The sequence below is a fragment of the Aotus nancymaae genome, unplaced genomic scaffold (assembly GCF_030222135.1).
Source record: "Aotus nancymaae isolate 86718 unplaced genomic scaffold, 86718_ANA_hifiasm-v0.15.2.pri h1tg000033l, whole genome shotgun sequence".
In the NCBI taxonomy this organism is placed as follows: domain Eukaryota; kingdom Metazoa; phylum Chordata; class Mammalia; order Primates; family Aotidae; genus Aotus; species Aotus nancymaae.
This window is the reverse complement of record NW_026988447.1, coordinates 38,081,924-38,089,507: the sequence shown is the minus strand read 5'-3', so window position 1 is coordinate 38,089,507 and position 7,584 is coordinate 38,081,924. Positions and strand designations below refer to the sequence as shown.

General features: G+C 40.9%; 1 pseudogene; it reads left to right on the top strand.

Moving 5' to 3' along the window:
• Positions 1–4,217: 4,217 nt before the first annotated feature.
• LOC105731302 (large ribosomal subunit protein eL31-like) lies at positions 4,218–4,593 on the top strand (annotated as a pseudogene).
• The last annotated feature ends 2,991 nt before the right edge of the window (positions 4,594–7,584 follow it).

The window sequence follows — 7,584 nt, the reverse complement described above, 5'->3', positions numbered from 1 at the left end:
ATTTGTAAAAAGTCTGAGATCACGAAGTTAATCTAAGAATCTATAGACTGCATATTGCGCTAAAACATAATAGTACTCAAAACATTGCAGCTTTGTTATAAAAAATAAAATTCTTAATCGTTATTTAACTCTATCTTTAAATAAAGAAAGAAAACATTTCTTTCCACCTCTTCATATATTAAAATTCCAGGAAACAACTGATATGCTAGGATATTCTTAGCTAAGATTTAAATTAGATTTGAGAAAGTTGTGCATGTGTCATTTTCAATGGTTCGTAAAGCATAAAAACACAAATTTACGTTGATTTTTGATTCTAATTTAAATCCTAGAGGGAATTCTTTTCTTTATTTTCTAGAGAATCTAGTACATGGATAGTGTTTATTTAAATATGTACAAATATAATTGTCCTCATGAATTCAAAGTGTAAAATTAGAGTTCTTAAACCAAAAGGCAGATGAACATACACACTGTGATGGTTAATACTGAGTGTCAACTTGATTAGATTGAAGGACACAAAGCATTGATCCTGGGTGTGTCTGTGAGGGTGTTGCCAGAAGAGATGCACATTTGAGTCAGTGGGCTGGGAAAGGCAGACCCACCCTTAATCTGGGTGGGCACCATCTAATCAGCCGCCAGCGAGGCTAAATAAAAAGCAGGCAGGAAAAAAAATGTGAAGAGAGACTGGCTTAATCTCTCAGTCCACATCTTTCTCCTGTGCTGGATGTTTCCACCCCTCGAACTCCAAGTTCTTCAGTTTTGGAATTCGAACTGGCTCTCCTTGCTCCTCAGCCTGCAGATGGCCTGTTGTGGGACCTTGTGATCATGTAAGTTAATATTTAATAAACTCCTCTGTATAGAGATATATCTACTGCATTAGTTCTGTCCCTCTAGAGAACTCTGACTAATACACACACTCATCTAACAAACCTAGCCACACCAAAGCTACAGAGATACTGATATTTCTTCAGAGACTGATTTACCTAGGGACAAAAGCATTTTTAAAACACAGTCTAAGACATCAGAGACAAATTTGACTAGAATTTTGTTACTTACAAATTGCTTTGAGTCTGGTGAGATTTTCAAATTCTGACCCTAACTAGATTTGGCTCTATGTAAATTTGTAGTTAAAAGGTTTCACTCTGGGTAGGTCTATGACCATTTATTTACCCAAATATTACATGTCTTTTTGGCTGAAGAGAACTGGAAAAAGTGGACTCTATTTATTAGATTGCCCATGAGAAGAACAAGTCCAGTGAAAACATTTTTGTTAAATATTTCCCATTTGTTTGCTAGGATAATAGTGGTGTTAAACTTGAGAGATGTATGTATGTGCATGTTTAAATCAAATTTGGTAATTATATTGTTTTCTACAATGATCAATTTGCTTGGCGCCTACTACATGCTAGGCATTTGCAAAATGTTAGAAGAGATTTAAAGACAAATAAGATAGCTCTCATTCCACATTGTAATTGGTGAAATTGATACCTGAAGAAATAATTATGATGCAGCATGGTATATTATCAGATATAAATATTGTTGTTGTAATATAAAGTAACTTATTATAGACTGGGTACATTGGCTGATGCTTATAATCCCAGTACTGTGGAGGCCAAGGTGGGTGGATCACCTGAGATCAGGTATTCAAGACTAGCCTGGCCAAGATGGCAAAACCCCATATGTACTAAAAATACAAATATTAGCAGGGCATGGTGGCAGGTGCCTGTAATCCCAGCTACTAGGGAGGCTAAGGCAGGAGACTCGCCTCAACCCAGTAGGCAGAAGTTGTAGTGAGCCGAGATCGCACCACGGCACTCCAGCCTGGGCTATAGAGTGGGACTCTGTCTAAAATAAATAAAATAAAATAAAATAATATACTGTACTATAGTAGAAAGATTCATATACAAGTTCCATGTAGAATGAAGACTTTAAAACTATACTGAATGATGCAGAAAATTTTAAAGGTTAAAGTTGTAAGATGAAATTGCCCAACACTTTCAAGACCTTTTATTTTGCACATTTCTGATTAAACAAAGCATATTGTGTCTCTCTTTCTAGCTTTCTGAGCACCTCGACTTTGCTTAAAACATTCTAAAAGATTTTTCAGAGAATTTCATGGAAGCGATCATTTTGAGCTAAGCCTTTAGGAAATGAGGACTTTCTGAGCAGGAAGGAAACTGAATACCATTCCAGATATGAGAAACTAGAGGTACAAAGGCAGAGAGGTGAACTCTGGGGAATGGAAAGCATTAGGCTGCTTACTGGGGTGTGAGAAGGGAAAAGGTAGCAGATGCAACTAGAAAGGAGCCAGAGCCAGGATATGAAGGGTCTAATAAACATCCTCAGGCAACAGAGAAAGGACGGAACATCTTTTGTTTTGTTTTTTGCTATTATTTGTAAATAATTTCCAGTTTACAGAAAAGTTGAAAGTATGAATAGTATAAGGAATGCCTGTACATCCTTTATCTAGTTCACCTATTGTTAATACTTGATCCTACTTGCTTTTTTGTTTGGCCTCTTTCTTCTATATAAATACATATGTGTATGTGTGTGCACATATACATTATACACACACACAAATATTTTTTTCTGTACCATTTGAAAATAAATTGATGGATCAGTATGACCCTCTTCTAAATATCTCTGTTCTTTTTTCGTAAAAATAAGGCTGTTCTCTTCTTAACCACAGAATAGTTATCAACTTTAGTAAATTTAACCCTAATAAAATACTTTTATCTACCCTAAAATTCATATGCCAGTTTTGTCAATTAAAGCAATATCTGTTATGACATTTTTCCTCTTCCAGAGCAGGATCAAGTCTAACCTAAAGTATTGTACTTAATTGTCATGTCCATTTACTATTTTAATGTAGAACAGTCCTGCAGCCTTTCTGTGACTTTTATGATTTTGACATTTTTTATTTATTTGTTTATTTTTTGAGACGGAGTTTCGCTCTTGTTACCCAGGCTGGAGTGCAATGGCGTGATCTCGGCTCACCGCAACCTCCATCTCCTGGGTTCAAGCAATTCTCCTGCCTCAGCCTCCCGAGTAGCTGGGACTACAGGCCTGCGCCACCATGCCCAGCTAATTTTTGTATTTTTTAGTAGAGACGGGGTTTCACCATGTTGACCAGGATGGTCTCGATCTCTTGACCTCGCGATCGGCCCGCCTCGGCCTCCCAAAGTGCTGGGACACTTTTTTTTTAATAGAATAATTCTCCAGAAAGGCCCTGGGGAAGGGGGAAAGCTTTTCTGGCAATTAATATCAGCAACCCACCAAGGAACCAGTGGAAGAAATCCAAGATGGCTGACTAAGTGCAGCTAGCACACACCTCTTCTGTGGAGAGGACAAGAAATGGCAAGTAGATATTCATACTTTGAATAGATCATCTAAGAGAAAACACTAGAATTCAATAGGAAAGTGGTAGGAAGCATCAAAAGCAAAGGAGAGGGAAACGGGGCAACCTACTGAGCTAGGATCAGCTAGAAGCTGAGAAAACCTCCCTTGAACAGGGAAAGGGCAAGTGAATGACCCCCAGGGCTCCGCATTCCCACCATGGACTTCTACATTCCTAGCCACAGGAAAGCGCCTTGACCCTCATGAGCCCCCAGACTAACACACAGAGCCACTTAGAGATTGTGTAGAGGCCCTACTCCAGAAAGAACCCTCACACTAGTCCCACAGGCTTCCGAACCCCAAGCAACTGCCACGTGGCACCATTCTGAGAACTCAGCCCCCAAAGGACTGTCAAAGGAGAGGGGAGGCTGACACTTTTACACACACCAAGGACAAATCTTAACTTCCTCCTCTGCCACGGGCTGTTGCTGGGTCAAAATGTGAGCAAACTGCACACCCCGTAGCTGCCTTCCCAAACTGCTCTCACTCAGAGCGGCCCCACCCTCCTCAGAGACAGGCCCACAGCACCAGCCACCACTGTCCCTACCTGAGCATTCTGCCAGCAGCCTGGGAACCACCGGCCTTTGCCTATTACAAGCAGTGCTTGGACACACTAGCAGAGGGCCTAAGGACAAATCCACGATCCTGGTCCTGTGCCCCCAGTTCTCAAGCATGCTGTCCAAGGGCCTGGAGATTGCCCTGCCTAGCGGCACTGTTGGCAGCTGAACACTTATTACACAAAATGAAAAGCAAAAGCAACCAGGAATAGCTATACTTATATCAGATAAAACACACTTTAGCCTTTCCAACTTGGACCTGGCAGAATGGCTCCCGCAAAGAAGGGTGGCAAGAAGAAGAAGGGCCGTTCTGCCTTCAATGAGGTGGTGACCCGAGAATACACCATTAACATTCACAAGCGCAGCCATGGAGTGGGCTTCAAGAAGCGTGCCCCTCAGGCACTCAGAGAGACTCGGAAATTTGTCATGAAGGAGATGGGAACTCCAGATGTGCGCATATATACCAGGCCCAACAAAGCTGTCTGGGCCAAAGGAATAAGGAATGTCCCATACCGAATCTGTGTACAGTCGTCCAGAAAACATGATGAGGATGAAGATTCACCAAATAAGCTCTATACTTTGATTACTTATGTACCTGTTACCACTTTCAAAAATCTACACAGTCAATGTGGATGAGAACTAATTGCTGATTGTCAAATACATCAAATAAAGTTATAAAATTGCCTTCAAAAAAAAAAAAACACTTTAAGTCAAAAACAGTAAAAAACAAACAAACAAACAAAAAGCCACTATCAATGACAAAGGCTCCAATCCAGCAAAAGGAAATAACAATTCTAAAAATATATGCACTCAGCACTGGAGCACCCAGATCTGAAAAGCAAATATTACTAGATCTAAAGAAAGAAACAGACTGCAACAAGGCAACAGTGGGGGAGTTCAACACCCCACGCTCAGCGTTAGGTAGATCATCTAGATGGAAAAATCAACAAAGAAGCAGTGGATTTAATCTGCACTTTAGGCCAAATGGACCCAACAGGTATTTACAGAACAGTTTGTCCAACAACTACAGAATATACATTCTCATCAGCACATGGAATGTTCTTCAGGATAGACCATATATTAGGCCACAAAAGAAGTCTCAACGTTTTTTAAAATCAAAATTATGTCAAGTATCTTCTCAGATTACAATGGAATAAGACTAGAAATCAATACCGAGAGGAACTTTGGAAACTATAAAAATACATGGAAATGAAACAACGGTGCTGACCAACCATTGACTCAATGAAGAAAGTAAGATGGAAAAAAAGAATTCTTAAAACAAATGAAAATATAAACACAACATATCAAAATCTATGTGATACAGGAAAAGCAATGCTAAGTGGGAAGTTTATAGCAATAAACACCTAAATAAAAAAAAATAGATGCTGGGCGTAGTGGCTCATATCTATAATCCCAGCACTTTGGGAGGCTGAGATGGGCAGTTTGCTTGAGCCCAGGAGTTTGAGGCCAACCTGGGCAACATGGCAAAACACTGTCTCTACAAAACATACAAAATATTAGCTGGGTGTGGTGGTACATACCTGAGTTCCAGATGCACAAGAGGCTGAGGTGGGAGGATTGCTTGAGCCCAGAAGGGAGAGGTTGCAGAGACCTGAGATTGTGCCACTGTACTGCACTTGGGCATGCGCAAGAGAGTGAGACCCTATCTCAAAAAAAAAAAAAAAAAAAAAAAAATTGGGGTTGGGTGCAGTGGCTCATGCCTATAATCCCAGAACTTTGGAAGACTGAGGCAGCTGGATCACCTGAGCTTAGGAGTTCAAGACCTGGGCAATATGGTGAAACCCTGTCTCTACCAAAATATACAAAAATTAGCCTGGTATGGTGGCACACACCTGTAGTCTCAGCCAGCCCACAGGCTGAGGTGGGAGGACTGCTTGATCCTGGGAGGCAGAGGTTGCAGTGAGCCAAGGTCTCACCACTGTACTCCCAGCCGGGTGACAGAGACCTTGTCTCAAAGAAGAAAAAAGAAAGATTTCAAGGAAACAAACTAAGGATATATCTTGAAGAACTAGAAAAGCAAGAACATACAAAACTCAAAATTAGCAAAAGAGTAGTAAAGGTCAGAGCAGAACTAAACAGAGTCTAAAAGAAAAAAAGTACAAAGGATTAGTAAAACAAAAAGTTGTTTTTTCTTTTTCTTCTTCTTTTTTTTTTTTTGAGACAGAGTTTCACTCTTATTGCCCAGGCTGAAGTGCAATGGTGTGATCTCGGCTCACCACAACCTTCACCTCCCAGGTTCAAGCGATTCTCCTGCCTCAGCCTCCTGACTAGTTGGGATTACAAGCATGTGTCATCACACCCTGCTAATTTTTATATCTTTAGTAGAGACGGGGTTTCACCATGTTGGCCAGGATGGTCTTGGATCTCCTGACCTTGTGATCTGCCCACCTCGGCCTCCCAAAGTGCTAGGATTACAGGCGTGAGCCACTGTACCTGGTCCAAAAAGTTGTTTTTTCAAAAAGATAAACAAAATTGATAAACCACTAGCTGAAGACCCAAATAAACAAAATTAGAAATGAAAAAGGAGACATTACGACTATACAACCGATACCACAGAAATACAGAAGATCATCAAAGACTTTTATAAACAACCATACATTAACAAACTGGAAAGCCTAGAGGAAATGAATGGATTTCTGAAAACATATACCCAACCAAGACTGAATCAAGAGGAAATAGGAAACTTGAATAGACCAATCATGAATAGCAAAGTTGGCCAGGCGAGGTGGCTCATGCCTACAATCCCAGCACTTTGGGAGGCAAAGGCGGGCAGATCATGAGGTCTGGAGTTCGCAACCAACCTGGCCAACATGGTGAAACCCCGTTTCTACTAAAAATACAAAAAAATTAGCCAGGCATGGTGGCAGGCACCTGTAATTCCTGCTACTCAGGAGGCTGAGGCAGAGAATTGGTTGAACTCGGGAGGTGGAGGTTGCAGTAAACCAAGATCATGCCACTGCACTTCAGCCTGGGCAACAGAGTGAGACTCTGTCTCAAAAAAAAAAAAAATGAATAGCAAAGTTGAGTCAGTAATAAAAAGTCTCCCAATAAAGAAAAGCTCAGGACTGGATGGATTCATAGCCAATTTCTACCAAATGTTTAAATAAGAACTAATAAGGCTGGGAGTGGTGGCTCACGTCTGTAATCCTAGCAATTTGGGGGGCCGAGGCGGGTGGATCACGAGGTCAGGAGTTCAAGACCAGCCTGGCCAACATGGTGAAACCCCATCTCTACTAAAAATATGAAAATTGGTCACCTGTAATCCCAGCTACTCGGGAGGCTGAGGCAGGAGAATTGCTTGAACCCAGGAGGCGGAGGTTGCAGTGAACCGAGATCGCACCACTGTACTCCAGCCTGGGTGACGGAGCAAGACTCCATCTCAAAAAAAAAAAAAAAGAAGAACTAATACCAATCCTCCTGAAGCTATTCCAAAAAATTAAAGACAAAAGAACTCTCCCTATCTCATTCTATGAGGCCAGCATTACCCTGATACCCAAACCAGACAACACAACAGATAAAGAAAACTACTGGCCGATATTCCTGATTAACATAGACACAAAAATCCTCAACAAAATACTAGCAAACAGAATCCAACAACAGATCAAAAGGTAAC